This window comes from Typopeltis vanoorti, chromosome 20 (assembly GCF_054136105.1).
Source record: "Typopeltis vanoorti isolate ZY-2024b chromosome 20, IOZ_Tvanoo_1.0, whole genome shotgun sequence".
NCBI classification, from domain to species: Eukaryota; Metazoa; Arthropoda; class Arachnida; order Uropygi; family Thelyphonidae; genus Typopeltis; species Typopeltis vanoorti.
In genome coordinates, this window is record NC_143568.1 from 65,220,669 (window position 1) to 65,238,260 (window position 17,592).

General features: G+C 36.4%; 1 long non-coding RNA gene and 1 pseudogene across 1 annotated transcript in view; both read right to left on the bottom strand.

Annotated features, from left to right (window-relative positions):
• Positions 1 to 1,760: 1,760 nt before the first annotated feature.
• The window catches only part of LOC150095522 (uncharacterized), a 32,513-nt gene continuing 16,681 nt past the window's right edge, over positions 1,761 to 17,592 (bottom strand). The window contains exons 2-3 of the long non-coding RNA XR_016550080.1: positions 14,739 to 14,845; positions 1,761 to 2,447 (exon numbers count right to left, since the gene is read on the bottom strand). This is a non-coding gene — a long non-coding RNA (uncharacterized LOC150095522). The remainder of the gene's footprint in view (positions 2,448 to 14,738; positions 14,846 to 17,592) is intronic.
• LOC150095523 (protein argonaute-2 pseudogene) lies at positions 11,626 to 14,732 on the bottom strand (annotated as a pseudogene).

The window sequence follows — 17,592 nt, forward strand, 5'->3', positions numbered from 1 at the left end:
ACCTGAAGATAAAACCTCTGTTGGTTTACCACTCTGAAAATCCTAGTCTTTAAAAAGCAGAAAATTCACAAGCACAAACTCAGCATTATGTGGAGAGGTAACAGCAGAGCCTGGGTAACCAGGCAATTTTGCTGTGAGTGGATGACAGAGGTCTTTGCTCCCACAGTGAAACGGTATCTACAAGAAAAGGGTCTGCCTGAGAAAGTTCATATAATGGACAATGGTCCAGCACATCCACCACAGTTGAAAAATTTGGATGAAGAGTTTAATTTCATCAAAATTAAGTTCTTGCCTCCTAATACCACACCACTCCTACAGCCAATGGATCAATGTTATTTCCAACTTCCAAAAGCTTTATACCAAAGCTCTGTCGAAGTTATTACCGACATAGAATTAACCCTCATGGAATTCTGGAAGAATCACTTCAATATTCTTCATTGTTTGTGTCTTATTAGTCATGCATGGGAAGATGTTTCTGTGAGAACTCTACAATCAGCCTGGAAAAAGTTATGGGCCGATGTCCAAGGAACTGCATTGGAAGGACCTAAAAGGAAATTGACATTGTAGATACAGTTGTCTCCCTGGTCAAGACCATGCATTTGGAAGTAGATGAAGCAGACATAGAGGAGCACAACGTTCAGCTGACCACTGAAGAGCTACAGGAGTTAAGAAGAGAGCAGGAAAAAGAAAGAGATGAGGAGAAAAAGCAAATGTCTTCAGAGGACAAAGAAGAGAGCAACAAAAAGGGAGTAATTCCAACAAGTGATGTAAAAAAAAAAACTAGGGAAAATTGCAAGAATTGGTTAACAAGTGGCATCCAAATCAAGGTGTTGTTTCTAGAGCCACCAATATCTTCAATGACAATGTCATTAATCACTTTAGAAGGATGTTAAGGAAACGACAGATTCAGTCAACGTTGGATAGGTTTTTTAAACCTCCCTCACCTAAGAGACAAAAAGAAGCAACTGATGACAACAAATCAAAAACTCCTGAACGACAAAACCAGCCATAAGAATTATTTTTTTTTTTTACAATTTAATGGAAGATGATTTTCATACTAATCATGTAAAACCAAAGATTTCATAAATAAAAATTAATATGTAATGGTATACAAAATTCATATTTATTGTGTAAAAATGCTCCTTCTCACTCCTACTCCATTTCTTCATTTAGTTGAGAATAGTTTTTTTTTTTAATTTTTGAATCTGGGAACGGATGAATTGATTTCCATAAGATATAATGGAAAATTGGGTTTCGAGATACGAACCGCGGTCAGGAACGAATTAAGTTTGTAAGTCAATGTACCACTGTATTAACTATTCAGTCAATGTCGAAACCTAAGCTCGAACCTTTAACATGTTGTATTGCATTTATATAATGTTGTAAGCGTTATTATTTATAAACACAAACAAAATTTAATTTTTTTTCGTTTTTGCCTTGGAGATGCTGCAGTGCTTATGTACAAGCTGCCACTGACCCCAATTTTAATGGTTTTGCTGCTAGATTTTTCATCAATCAAAGATGAAACAAGGTACACAAAGTTGACCCATCTACTCGGTTTTGTTCCATCCTTCCCCAACAGTCATTTCCTGTTGTGAAGGGTAAGAAAATTGAAACGGGCTGCAGTTTATCTCTGATTTGCTAATAATTCTTTCCTCTTTAGTATTTTTTTTTTTTAATTTCTTTAATTTCAAATGATCAGACAGCTTACTTTCAGTGTTTTATGTTAATATTGTATGTGTGATCTATTAAAAGTGAACACCACTTTAAAAATAGTTTAATAACAATATACTTATTACATCACTGCATAAAATAGTTATCTTTATTTAAATTGCAAAGTGAGTTAGAGACATATTTTATATAATATACAGTAATATGATCTACAGATAAAAATAAATAAATTCATAATCTGACAACTGATGCACATTTGCAATTCTGAAATAAATTTTAATTGTCATTAAAAATAAAGAGAATTTTTACAAGTGGGTATAAAAAGAAAGAATAAGTTATTAGATGCTCATTTATGGAGTTTACCCAAAGCTGACTCTTATTTTAAAGTAACACAAATAAAGCATCAAGTTTAAAAGCTTATCATTTGAAGACATTGCTACATATTTTGCAATGATGAAATCACCAGAACTAATTTCAAATAATATGAATGATTTTTATTAATAAAATTATTTATTAATTTTATTTATTTGTTTAAGCAACTGAGTCCACTGTGTTTCTAAAATAAAAGAGCTGAAAGTAAGTTATGTTACATAAGACAGGGTGAGTTAGGTTTCATACAACAGAAGATGGAATGAAAGATGAGGAAGAGAAGCTGGTTCATGAAGCAGGGACTAGACAGTAAATGGATGGTGATCAGCAACTTATCTTGTTATACACCCTTGGAAGAAAGAAGAGGAATGATGGTAGCCAGTTCAGAACAATCTCCATGAAAGTACCTATAGAAGAAATATAAGGAAGAAACAGAATATTTGTGAGATAGTGTCTGGGATGAATCTCTCAGAGGAATCATTAATCAGACTGCTCACTCACAAACAGCATCAAGCACAAAATCATCAGAGTGGTTTTGAGTGGTGTACTCAAAACTTCTCTAAAGGGGTTTTGGGTGCACTATCCCCAAACATGCAAGCCATATGCATGGATAATCATATTTGGGATTTATGCAGTGTTATGAGTTGTACAGGTGAGAAATAGTGACTTGGGAAGAACAAGTTTTTGGAGACTGCAGAAACTATTGCGGTGATGTTTGTGCCAGGCATGGCTGAAGGTTTAAGAAGCCAAAGGGAAAAACTCTGATCATGTTTGGATATTAAATGCAAGGACATAGTACAAGAGATCTTTCTTGCAAGAAATTAGACTGGAACTGTATTCTAGTTGCATTGAGTAGTCGGCGTCGGCCTGATTGGCCGAGTGATTAGCATATCCGCTTTCCAGCCAAAAGGCTGCAGGTTCAAATCCCGCCGTGGGCATGGATGTTTGTGATTGTCTGTGAAAATACTAGTGGTGGTGGTTGGCGGTAGATGGCATTAGTGTAGATCTGCGCCGACCACCACTAGTATGGCATTAGTGTAGATCAGGCCTGCACAACATGTGGGCCGCATGCATCCCGCAATGCTATTTATTTTGGCCCATCTGCTTGATTGAAATTAATTAATCATACCAGGGAATATGAAATTAGACGATTTGAATTAAAATTTTACTAAGACTCTGCATGTTTACATTCATGTGATTAATGTCACAATCATGTTCTTTCAACTCGACAATAAATTGCATTTGGAGTTATTCCCACTGTCGTATATTTAATAACAAATTATTACAATCACTTCGAGGTTTTGTTAGCGCTAGTGTCGCTGCGGGGAAATTCAAACTTACATCTCCGTGATAACGACTTGATGTCTACGAATGAGAACGAATCGTATTACGCAAAGTTGGCCGTGCCTTGACTGGCTTTGGCAGTGTAGTGGTTGGTTGTAGTTGGAGCAATACATTACATAACTGTTATCATAATCTGCATTATTGTGAGTTTTTCATCATTCGTTTTTTGTAACTAATATTGTCAATCTCGACACAATGAGCTTAAGTAAAAAGTTTAAAATAGATTAGGAACATAGAGTATTTAACCCTGAGTGGACAAACAAATTTTTTTTTAGGTTGTTTAAGGACAAAATAGTGTGCACTGTTTACCGGGAATCTATCACTGTGCTGAAAGAGTACAATCTGAGATGTCATTTTGAATCGAAACATCCTAACCTTGGCAAGCTGGATGCAAGTGAAAAGCAAATTAAAGCAGCAAAGTTATTGAAAGTTCTTAAGGGTGAGCAACAAGATTTAAAACAAGTGACATCTACAAATGAAGTTGCCACAAAGGTAAGCTTAAAAATATCACAAGAGATAGTTTATGCTGGCAAATCATTTACTGAGGGAGAGTTGATAAAAAAAGTGTCTGATGATTGCCATTTCCGAATTGTGTCCTGATAAGAAAAATAATTTTGAAAATATCAGTTTGTCCCATATGACTGTTCAGCACAGGGTAGCTGATATTGCCGAGGATCTTAAAGAGAGTTTAACGAAGTCGTACCAGCTGGGTGCAAACAAAGGACGTTAGCGAATCTATTCGACTGCAAAAACAGAGGGTGAAAGAGATGATAATCGTGGCAGGAACAAATGATTTGAAAGAGGACAAAATGGAAATGATAGAGGATGTGAGGGAATTACTTGAGGTAGCAAAAGAGAAGAGTGAGAGAGTTAGGATGGTGAGTATCTTACCGCGGTATGACAGCAAAGTTTTTAGGAGGGCCATAATTGCCAATGACTTTATGCGTGGGTTATGCATGGAGAGTGGTGTGGAGTTTGTGGATGTGTGGAATGAGTTTGATGGGCGAAAGGACTTATATAAGATGGATGGGTTACATTTGAATGGAGTTGGTGTACGGAGACTTGAAAAAGTGTTGATGAATGATGTGAAAGTGGATGTACAGACTCAGGGAAACTAGATTTATTAAGAGGGGGGGGAGTAGATATGCAGACTTTAGGGAGGGAGTTGAGTGTATGAATGAGCATATTATGCCCAAGCGAGTACGAAGGACAACAAATCAGAATGGGATAGTTAGTATAAGGCATCAAAGTAGGGATAGGACAAATGTGCTTCTGCAATTCATGTACACTAATGCCAGGAGTATTAGGAACAAGAAGGAAGAGTTTTTGGCCATGGTTGGCACTTCCAGGCCACAGGTTGTTGGTATTAGTGAAACTTGGCTGACAGAAGATGATAACGCTGGTGGGATTGAATGCGACGGGTATAGCGTGTTCAGGAGTGACAGGGTGAATAAAAAGGGGGGAGAAGTGTTATTGATGATAGCTGATGAGCTTCAGCCAAGGAGTATAGAAGTTGAACTGCAGGATAGAGAAAAGAGCACATTTGAGGCTGTTTGGTGTGAGATAGAATCTAGCAGAACAAAATATACAATTGGGTGCTGCTATAGACCAGGTGATGGAATAGATGGTGGGGATAGTATGCATAGGCAAATAGAAGAAATGAGTGGAAGGAGGGTAATTATTATGGGTGATTTCAATTATGGTAACATTGACTGGAAAGAGGAGAGGGCACATGGGAGGAAGGAATTGGATTTTATGCGGTTATTAAGGGACAACTATCTACAGCAACATGTACTGGAAAATACCAGGGGGCAGAGAGTGCTGGACCTTGTAATTGCAACTGAGAATGTGGCTGTAACGAACATGACCATGTTGCCACCAATTGGTGAGAGTGACCATAAGGTCATGACTTGGTAGGTGGCTAAAGGAGTCGAATTTACAATTAAGACAGGGTACATGTGGAATTACCGGGCTGGTAAGTATGACAAGCTTAGGTGTGTGCTTGGCTCAGTGCCATGGCATATAAAACTGCAAGGGCTGGATGTTGATAGTGCATGGGAGGTGGTTAAGAACTGTTTGCAGGAGGCAATGGTTGACTGTATACCAAGAGTCCGAATAATAAATCACGTAGGGGTTAAATGGATGAATAACACTATTAAGCTTGAGCTACAAAAAAAGAAACAATTGTGGAGGGAATTTAAGGAGAAAGGTGACCATCAGGTGCAGGAACAGTATAAAGCTCAGGCCAGGATGGTAACAAGGGTGGTAAGAAAAGCAAAAGCAGATTACAAAAGAAAATTGGCCATGCAGGCTAAAGAGAATCCCAAACAGTTTTTTCAATATGTTGCAAGTAAAAGGAAAAATGCTCATGGTAGAATGATCTTAAAAAATGCTGAGGGTAGGGAGGTAACCGAATCAGTCGATATTGTGGAATTACTGAGCGAGCACTTTGCAAGAGTATATCACCCAGGTGGTGACTTTGCAGGAATGGAAGAACCAACAGCTTATACTGGAATTGTGATGAATGAAGTAGAGGTAACTAGTCTATTACAGAACCTCAATGTCAATACATCTGTGGAATTGGATGGTATACCAGCTCGTGTCGAACGTGAAGCGGCTAAAGAATTGTCAGTGCCCTTGACCATTTTGTTTAATTTGAGCCTCGGGTCTGGGTCAGTCCCAAGGGGGTGGAAAGAGGGGAAAATAGTTCCGCTGCACAAAGGTGGTTCCAAGGCTGCTGTTGAAAATTACCGGCCAATCAGCATAACAGGAATCATTATCAAGGTCTTAGAGAAAATAGTCAAGAAGAAAATACAAGATTGGATAGAAGAAAATGGGATACTGTATCGGGGACAGCATGGTTTTGTGAAGGGTAGGTCATGCCTCAGTAACTTGCTCACGTATTATAACACAGTGACGGCTGAACTGGATAAGGGTAATGGGTTTACAGTGATTCTACTGGACCTTGCTAAGGCCTTTGACAGGATACCACGTGGAATTCTAATCAGTAAATTACAGCATATGGGGATGGACATAGGGTTGGTGAGATGGATAGGAGGGTGGTTGACGGAGAGATATCAGAGAGTGGTTTACTCAGGAGTAGAGTCCACAAGACGGCCTGTGACTAGTGGTGTGCCACAAGGATCTGTTCTTGGACCACTGCTGTTTAATTTGTTCATTAATGATATAAGGATCTGAGAGGAACAGTTCATTTGTTTGCGGATGATGCGAAGTTGGGTAGGGCAATAGTGAATGCAGATGATGTCAAAATTTTGCAGGATGATTTGGATAGATTGGAGGTCTGGGCTAAGGAGAATGGATGTCAATTTAATGTGGCAAAATGTAAGGTTATGCATTTTGGGGTGAAAAGATTGGCAGCAGTTTACTGCATTGGTGGAACTGTGCTCCAGGAAATTGATGAGGCACGAGATTTAGGAGTGTTGGTGGATAAGGAATTGAAATTTAGGGGACACATTGCAAAAGTGGCCAAATCAGCTCATCAAATCACTTGGTTGCTGAAGAATACGTTGACAAGCAGAGACAAGCAGGTTATTGTTCCTATGTATCGAGCCTTGATAAGACCCCATCTCGACTACTGTGCCCAGATTTGGTCACCTAGGTTTCTTCTTGATGGGGAGGAGGTGGAGAGGATCCAGAGGCGAGTGACCAAGATGATAGCAGGTCTGTGGAATGAACCTTATGTGAACAGGTTGAGGATTTGTGGGTTGCAAAAATTGGTTGATAGGTGGAGGAGGGGAGTTATGATTGAGACATTCAAATTACTGAATGGTTTCTATAAAATTAATTCAGAAGATATTTTTGAGAACAGGGCTGGTTGTGGGAGGACTAGGGGACATTCATGGAAACTGGGCAAAAGTGTGGTTAGTAAAGTTAGAGCTGGGTTCTTTACTTTTAGAGTGGAATGCGTTCCCTGAGTCTGTGGTAGATGCTGTGACAGTGAATGAGTTTAAGGCGAGGTATGATATATACTGTATGAATGTTGAATAGTTGTGATGAATATGATTTGGGGCCTCCCTCGATGAGTCTAATGACTCCCTGGAGTTGCCCGTAATAATAGTAATAACCTGCAAAAATTGGCTAATGAATTTGTCTATTATTCGCTTGCTATGGATGAAAGTACTGACGTGAAAGATACTGCACAGCTTTTAATATATGTAAGAGGCGTTAATAAGAATTTTGAGGTGACAGAGGAGTTGCTGGTTAGTGTTCAGTGAAAGGAAGAACAGGAAAGGAGATTGTAGAAAATGTAAAGATGTGTGTAACCAAAAAACTATCCTTAAATTTCAAGAATTTAGTAGCAGTTTGCACCGATGGTGCCACATCTATGTGTGGAAAAAATGTTGGTGCTGTAACATTTATTGAACAGTATGCAGGTAAACCATTGACAAAATTTCACTGCCTAATTCATCAGCAGGTGTTATGTTCAAAGGTTTTGCAGTTTGATCATGTGATTAAAGTAGTATTTGCTCTGGTCAACTATATTCGAGCTTGGGGTTTGAAACACAGAATGTTTCAGGCATTTCTAGAAATAGAAACACCAGAAATTTCAGAAAAAAATTTCAGGCATTTCTAGAAAATAATGCCGAGTACGGGGATCTGCCATACCACTGATGTACGTTGGTTTAGCCGCGGTAAAGTTTTGTCACGCTTTGTTTCCCTAAAATATGAAATAGTCTAATTTTTGGAATCTCAAGAAGATACGGAAAAATTCCCAGAAATAATGGATGAAGAATGGAATCAAGATTTATTTTTCTTGTGTGACACTTGAATGACCTTAACTTACAGCTTCAAGGAAAATAAGTTTGTTTTTCAGTTAATGTCTCTTATAAAAGGCATTCAAAATGAAATTAAGTTTGTTTGAAAATCAACTTGCTAAGGCGGGATATGTCACATTTCTTAACTTGTCAAAGAATATTCCATCAGAATATCATTTAATGGTGGGCGGAAAATATAAGAAGCACATATCACTTCTAAGTGAGGAGTTTCAGAAAAGAATGCCATTGGGTAATGAAGATGAAGTCTGCATAAAAGTGATTGAGGATCCATTTTCTGTCAAAGCAGAAAATCTACCTGTCGAACTCCAATGGAAGTTATTGATCTCCAGTGTTGTGAAAACTATCAGGTTAAGCATAATGAGAATACTTTACAAGAGTTTTATTCTGTTCTGGATCAGGATAAATTCAAAAGTTTGTTGGATACTGCCTACCAGGTATTTTGTATGTTTGGGAGCACATATACTGGTGAACAAACATTTTCGGTCATGAACTTGAACAAAACCAAACAGCGTACATCTTTAAGTGATATCAATTTAGAGGCCATATTAAGAATGCGACCACTTCAAACATGACACCAAACTTTGATAAAATAGTGGCAACAAAGAAATGCAATGTGTCACTGATATTTCACTGAGAATAAGTGCGATATTCTCAATGAAATTATTAGTAAACTTTGTGTTTATGTTTAAGTGGTTTTTATTGAGAAATTTTGCAGCTATATCTGTTTGTAAATAATTTTGATTATGATTTTATAATTATAATCAAAATTATAAGTAAATTATAATTTTGATTATAATTTACTGTAGATCTACTAACAAATTTACTTAACTTTAGCTGCAGTGGACTAGTCTAAGATTCAAGGTCCGAAGTGATCTGGTCCTAAAAGACAAGTTGTGCAGGCCTGGTGTAGATGATGAAAGTAGTTGCGGTTGGTGGAGATGGAGAATTGTAGAGTAGGTGCCCTCCCTTGATGAGTATTTGGACTCCCTAGAGGTGTTACATGATAATAATAAAGGTTTTTCTCATCCTGCTGAAGAATAGTAAGATCTGAGTTTATAATATACTGATTGTGGAAAAGCTATCAATTTGAAGTCAGTGAGAGGTCATTTATGTACAGGAGGGAAGAGAGCATATGTGTATGTGAGAGAGCACGAAGCTTTGCACTGGTGAGGAAATCAAATGAAACCATTTATCATGACACTGTGAGCAGCCAGAGAAGAAGCTGGCAGCCCAGTGGCAAAGAACAGAAGCTAAGTTATAGGATATCACATATTCTGGGTGTATTACAGAATCATACACTGAAAGAATGACCATAACTTATAAAATATTTACTTTTATTACTTGTTTGTTATCTGTACAAATATAAAAAAATAGTCGTTAACAATACAAGCGTTTTACAGAAATGCATGTTGAAAGTTTTTATCGCTTAGTTATAAATTCAATTAAAGATGCTAAGAAATACACTTTAATAAAGGATTAAACAAGAATATAATTTCTTGATATCCTTAATAAAAAAAAAACGCGTAGTACTCTACCTTACTTAAATCAGTCCAATAAGAACATTTATAAAATATATAGTAAATATACTATAGTACCTGTAAATCATATACATACAATAAATGCATAAACACATAAAAAAAGGTCTGATACATAATAATCCATATGACATCTGATCAGCTAGCCATTTGTTAAATGCACAACCTGGTTATTCATAAGTGCTTCACAGTATAAACAACACAAAGTGAGAGAGACAGAGAAAAAAAAAAATATATATATATATATATACACACATATATATATATATAATAAAAATAATATCAGCTATCTTGAGACTGAATAGACTGACTCCTTCAAATTAACTTTATGGTTATCTGGCTCCTAGACGGCTCTGTGGTAAGATATTAGTTCTGTTTTCAGTTACAATTTTGAATGTTCCACAAGTTGTTTGTGGTATGACTAAATATATATAATTAATTTACTAAACTTACTAATATTTCTCTGCTTTTCTATCAAGAAACTTCATACCACAAACCACTTGTGGTAGCAATTCAAAATTGTAACTGAAAAAGAACTAATGTCTTAACACAAAGCCCTCTAAGAGCTAGATAACCACGAAGTTAATTTGAAGACGTCAGGGTGTTTAGTCACAGGATGACAATCTCCCAGATCTTTGGAAAATTATTGCTGCCATACTTGTTAAGTCTAGGAGGAGTGCTTCATAGCTGATGCTGACTCTAAAAATATACTCTCAGATCAATAGCAACTTCTAAATAATACAGATGTATTCTTCCATTTAACCCTGCATGATTGAGTATACAGAGCATGGTCTGCCAATCTATCCTAAAATAGGCTAAACTGGGCACAAGGAACTTTATACACTGCAGATGCAAGAGAGTGAAGTTGACCCTTAGGAGTGATGAAAGTAGCTAGTTGAATGAGTGCAGAAATTATATTTATGGAGAACTTCAGCTGTCTTTTCTGATATATCATGAATATAAAGGGATGGGAATGGTTTTGCTATGATCTTGTGTATTGGTTGTGGGGAAAGGGAGGGGGGGGAGAATGAATGAATGCATGCCATACTTCATCTATTTAATAGGAGCTGTAGCCACTGGCTATGAAAGTTTTGCATATACAGAGCCAGAGCTATTGCTTTGGCTCTGTATATAAGTGTTTTGAAAATACTATACTGTTGGGATAGGTGATGGTGGTGGTGCAATTGTTTTTGTAAATACCTGCACAGGTGCAGTTTCTATAAACAGAAAATTATGTTTAAAAACAGAAAAATATGAGCCATTAGGTAGATGTATCTAATAGGGATACGAGTGTTATTTTCTTTTTCTATTTAATAGTTTATTTTTGGATGCTGGCTGTTTAGATGTGCTAAAAATGTATTCAATGTGTCTAGCCTATGAGGCCAAATAAAATGGAATACATCCATATTACAAAGAAGTTGCTATAGGTCTGAGAGACTATTTTTAAAATCATCATCTGCTATGAAGCATTCTCAACCTCAAGAAGTATGACTGCATTAATTTGCCAAATATCTGGAAGACCAGATATTTGGCAAAATATAAAGTAAGATGAAACAGCCTAACTTCTTGAAATTACCTTCATGGTCTATAGGCCTCAACAGAGTGCCATGTTAGGACATTACTTCTTTTTCAGTTACAATTTTGAATTGTTTTCCACAATAATCTAATTGAGTACTGTGCACTTGTCACAGTTATAATTTGTGCTGTGAATTTGTTGGGTAGAAAACCAGAGAAATATTAGTAAGTTCAATAAATTAATTATATATTTTTCTCTAGGTGTCATTTATACAATGAAGGACTTATCAGTAACCAATGACACCAAAGCCTTTCTATACATATAACAGCTTTCCATTGAATCACTGCATCAGAGATTGTACACACATCCTAAAACTTTCTGTGTGGTTCTCCAATCATACAATTTTTATAAACCTATATATGTTGATGCCATGAGTGGGCTAAGGATCTTTGTTTTATATTTTTCTTAATCTTTATATATATATATATTTTTTTTTTTTTGTATTATTTTTATTCATTTTCACATAGCCCAGAGACCTGCTCTAGAGAACACAAACAAAACTTTTTTCTATCCACTTCAGCGTGCTAAAAGCAGGGCATTTTATTGTCTGGGATTTTCTATGAATTTCACTGTCTCACACTGAACAATGAAATTCATTTCTCACTTCATTTAAAAAGTTGCAGATAACTTTTTCAATGAAAATTTTATGATTTTTTTCACAACAAATGATTGTTGTGAAAATTAACAATGATTGAAAAGTGTGAACATGTTTTGCTAACCTTTATTTTCTCCAGTGAGGATTAGTTATATGAAAAACATTTCTTTTTCAAAGCCTTCTCTTATCTTTATCAGTTCCTGAAAATATGATAAAGTAGGTGAGATTCTCATGTTCGACTGAACTGCCAAATATTCTTTGGCTCGAAAGGCTGCTAGGTGGGCATAATAAACAGGAACTGGAATAGAAACACTACGTGCACATCGTGCATATATGAAGCATAATGCATAAGTAAGTTTGTGCAAGTTATCAGCTGTAAAATTATTGTCATCATAGAGTACTACATAATGTGCAGGTCGACTTGTCCCTTGAATCCCTTCATGACTACAGAGAAAGAAGTCAAAGAGTACTGGATTAGTTACATCTCTGTCTACTGTTGTTCCAGCTGGTATGTTGTTATTCTTCCCTATTCCTATAGAAGGAGGTCTTGGAGCAAATCTAGTGTGATGACGTTTTTGCACAGAAATAAAAGTTATCTGAGGAAGATAATCACTTTGCATTTCCTTGCAAGCTTGTTGAATTTGAGGTACCTCAATATTCCGTACCTGCATAAATTGACCTTCACTAACCCCATCCCGGTAAAAAATAATTCTTTCTGGCTTTTTTCTTCCAGTTTTACAATAGAATGCCTTTAAAAGTTCCTTCACCATCCCTTTCAAATCTTCTATTATCTCCACCCTTTTACCTGTTTCATAACTTGACTTCTGAACTCTTAAGGATACTGCATACCTGGCTGGAAAACTATCTAGACTTCCTACTGCTGCTGCAATGGATGGCTTGTCTTTTTCAGTTGCAGCAGGATGATTCACATCAGCCCCAATAATAATTATAGGTTTTGTTAAAATTGGAGGTTTTTCACATGTCTCTAGTATACAATTTACACCACCCATTTTCATATTTATCTTCTGACACAAATTAACAAAATACTGTAGCCCACACTTTTTGGTATTAATAATTCCAGTGTCAACACACTGTGTTATCAAACCAAGTTTAGTTTCTGAAATAAATTTTATTTCATCATGAAGATTTTTGTTACATTTTTTAGAAACTACGATCAGTGCAAACATTGCTTGATCTATAGTTTTAACTTCCTGCAGTATGTTAAAAACATCTTTATCTACACATTTGTTTTTAATATGGAGAGGAGGGGACAGTTCTAATCCAATATTTTTGCCAGTTCTGATAAGATCACCAACAAATTTCTGTAAACTGTCAGGTTGACAGTGTGAAGGATAAAAATTCAACACTACCCACTTTTCAATTGTCACCGCCCTAAAAAACATTTGATTACTCATATTCCATGCACCATTTGTTGGCATTAAATTTTTATTCCGATATCCAATCTTTGGTGGACTGATTACTCTCCCTTGTAACTCCAGTGGATTAATATTTATTTGCAGGCCAAAACTGTCCAGTATATGTTTATTGTTATTTATCTCTTTAGTAGAGTTCATGATTTTTTGAAATCTTATCTCTGGTTTTTTAGCTGTTTCCCGAATCATTTTAGCTTTTGAAAATTCATCTAAATTTGGAACTGCTTGTCCTTCAATAATTTTACAAACTTCAAAAGGTAAGAAAATATTTTTACTTTTGGAACCAACTTGAAGACAAGGTAAAAAGTTGTACCTCAGTTTCAAATTATATGTTGTCATGAAATACTCTTCAACAGTCTTTTGTACAGTTCTGTGACCATCTTGCAGTGGAAATGTGAGTTGGTTTGCTGATTTGTTTGATATACCTACAATACGGTACTTTCTTGGATAGGTCATATGGGTTACTTGAACCATTAACCTAGTAATCTTTTCAGACAGTTTATTAATTTGCCATGTTTTCATACCACGTTGATCTCTAGTTATATCAGTTCTCAGAATTTCATTTGCAAATTCAATAACTGGTCCACTCGAATAGAAAGCTTTTGCTGTCATATCAACATTCAGTATTATACCTCTTTGACAGACACGTACACTTTGATAATATCCATACCATATTTCACTTATTCCATCTAGAGGATGGAGAGTCTGCTCACTAAAAGGGAAAAATGATCTTTTGCAAATAACTTCTTGAAATGGCTGTTTCTTCTGTCTCAAAATAACATCAAGAGCTGCAACAGCCTGTGGAACATCTTGTATAAAAGAAGAATCTTGTCCATTAACATAATTATGCAAAGGCTGAAAATCAATAACATTATCTCCGTGCTCTTTTCTAACTGGCTGTATTTCCACACTGTAATTTAACATTTTATTATTCTTATTCAAACTAACTGTGTATTGTTTTTGTAGAATTATAAGTGGTCCAGCTGTGTAGATATTTTTTTGCCCATCAAAAGCAAATTCAAAATTTCTGAAATCCTTTTTATTAAATATATCTATTATTTGTCGCCTTGTTTGGAGACTAATCCTCTGATCCGATCCATTTTTCTCTTTAATGGTAACATCATAGTGAAATATTTTTTTATTCTTAACAGAAAGCTTGAAGTAATTACATATTAGATGAATAGTTTGACCACATGAGCCAAAATCTGGTCTGTGAGGAAATGAGATTTTTTGGAGGGAAGTATGTTTTGTGTTAATCAAAAGATCAGCAGTCTCTTTACTGCAGACAGTATGTTCATCATATCCATTTTTCAGAGAACGGTTTGTTTTATGATTATGCAACTGAGACTGTTTTGCACTATGATCTGCAATATAATTATTATCTAAAAACTGATTTTGATGGAAATTAGGTGGACATACATTTTCATCTCGAGTCTTTTCAGTAATATCAAGTCTTCGTTCTTGGCGTTTAGTCTGCTGACCAGGTGTTATCTGCTTAATGTTTTCATATTCTGGAAATCCCCTTCCTAAGAAAATACAAATGAGAAAGTTAAAAACCTCATCTCATTAATTATATTAAAAGTGTGGAAATGTCTTTATGTATAGTTCTTCAGAACTGTGCTTTTAAGAACTATATATAAAGTATAATAAAATATTTTAATGATAGTAGTAAGTTCATCTAACTTGTAAATACTGACATTATTGTTTTATATTTTTATGAAAATTTTGAAGTAGTATGTAATAAATAAACGGTGTTTTATGAGAAATACATTTTATTATTATTTTTCTTATGCAACATCTCCAAGGAATCCCTCATTTCAACCTAGGAGAACACTATTCCACACAGCCCACCACCTACAACTGCTCAGGAGTAGTTGCAGTTTAAGGGCTATTTTGTCTTAAACACAATGCTGAAAGAGTTTTGAATCTAATAAATGTTATAATAAGATAATTTCTGTCAAATATTCTTTCAGTGCATTTATCTTTGTTTTATCAGAGAACACAAATTATAATCAAGTAATTACAGAACAGCTTAAAGTGTAATGGGAGAAAAGCATTATTATTACACAGGCAACTCCATAGAGTACGGAGACTCATCCAATGAGGCTCTTAACACTGTATCAAGTACTACAAACATCTGCACAATATCTGTCAAAGTTCACTTTGAACTCATTCACCAACATGGTATTCACAACACTAGCAAACTATTCTACTTATTCACACTCTCTAATCAAAAAAATCTAGTCATCACACCCTTGCTAACTACCACCTTCTTGCTCAATTTCCAGGAATGACCCCTTGGTTCTCCCCCCCCCCCACACACACACATACACACACCAGACCTGAACTGAAAAATTTCCTCTGTATCAATCCTATAAAAACCTTTCAGTAATCTAAGTATCTATCACATCATCCCTTTTCTGCCTGCCAACCAATTACTGTAACCCCAAAATCTTCAATCTATCCTCATGAAAAGTATTCCATTGATCTGCCACCATCTTGGTCACTTGCCTCTGGACCCTCTACAGCTCTTGCTCATCTCAAAAAAAAAAAAAAAGATAGCCAGTATCGTATACAATAATCCCTGATGGGGCCTCATAGAGACATAGTAACTTGCTTATCTCTGCTAGTCAGGGTGATCTTCAGTAGCCTGATAATCCTATTAGATGTTTTAACCACTTTTGCAATATGCCCTCTGAACTTTTAATTATTATTATTACAGCAACTCCAAGGAGTCCTTAGACTCATAGAAGGAGGCCCTAAATATCACATCAAAAACTATTCAGCATTTGCACAATATCTATCATACTTTGCTTTGGACTAATCCACAGTCATGGCACCCACAACAGACTCTAGTAGCTAATTCCACTCATTCACCACTCTCCAAGTAAAAAAACTAGTTCTAACACCCTTGCTAACTACACTGTTGCTCAATTTCCATCGATAGCCCCTAGTTCTCCCACCACCACACCTGTTCTGAAAAATTTCCTCAGAATTTATCTTGTAAAAAACCCCTCAGTAATTTGAATGTCTCAATCATATCACCCCTTTCCTGCCTATCAACAAGTTTCTGTAACCCACAAATCTTCAAACATGTTCTCGTAAGGTTCATTCCATAGATCTACTACCATCTTGGTCACTCGCCTCTGGATCCTCTCTACCTCCTCTGCATCACCAAGAAATCCTGGCACCCAGATCTTCCCAAGTGATCTAATGAACTGCTTTAACCACTTTTGCTATGTGTCCCCTAAACTTTAACTCCCTATCCACTAACACTCCCAAGTCTCTGGCTTTGTCAATTTCCTGGAGTACGGTTCCACCAATGTGGTATACTGTTGATAATCTTTTCACCCCAAAATGCATAACCTTACACTTTGCCATATTAAACTGACATCCATCTCCTTAGCCCAGTCAGCCAATCTATCTAAATCATCCTGCAAAATTTTGACATTATGTATATTCACTATAGCTCTACCTAACTTTGTATCATTGGCAAACAACGGAACAGTTCCTCTCCTATATCATTAATGAACAAATTAAACATCCAAGAACAGATGGTCCAAGAACAGAACCCTACGGCACACCACTAGTCACAGGCCTTCTTTTGGACTCTACTCCTGAATAAACTACTCTGATATCTCTCCATCAACCACCATCCTATCCATCTCACCAACCCTATATCCATCCCCATGTGCTGCAGTTTACTGATTAGAATTCCATGTGGTATACTATTATTATCACATGACACCTCCAGGGAGTCCAAAGACTCATCGAAGGAGGGCATCTACTCTACAACTCTCTATCTCCACCACCCACAATCCACCAACTACACCAATGCCATCTACTGTCCACCACTACCACTAGTATTTTTGCAGGCAATCACAAACATCCAAACCCACAGCGGGATTTGAACCTGCAGCCTTTTGGCTGGAAAGCGGATATGCTAACCAATTATTGCAACCCACAAATCTTCAACCTGTTCTCATAAGGTTCGTTCCATAGAGACCTGCTATCATCTTGGTCACTCGTCTCTGGATCCTCTCCACCTCCCCATCAAGAAGAAACCTTAGTGCCCATATCTTTGGCTGCAGTTCATTGGCTATCATCAATAACACTTCCCCCTCCCCCATTCTTTTCTCTCTATCCTCCCTGAACACACTATACCCTTCACATTCTATCCCACTAACTATATTATCTTCTGTTACCCATGTCTCACTAATGACAATAACCTTTGGCCAGGATGCACCTCTATCTTGACATCTTATACTAACTA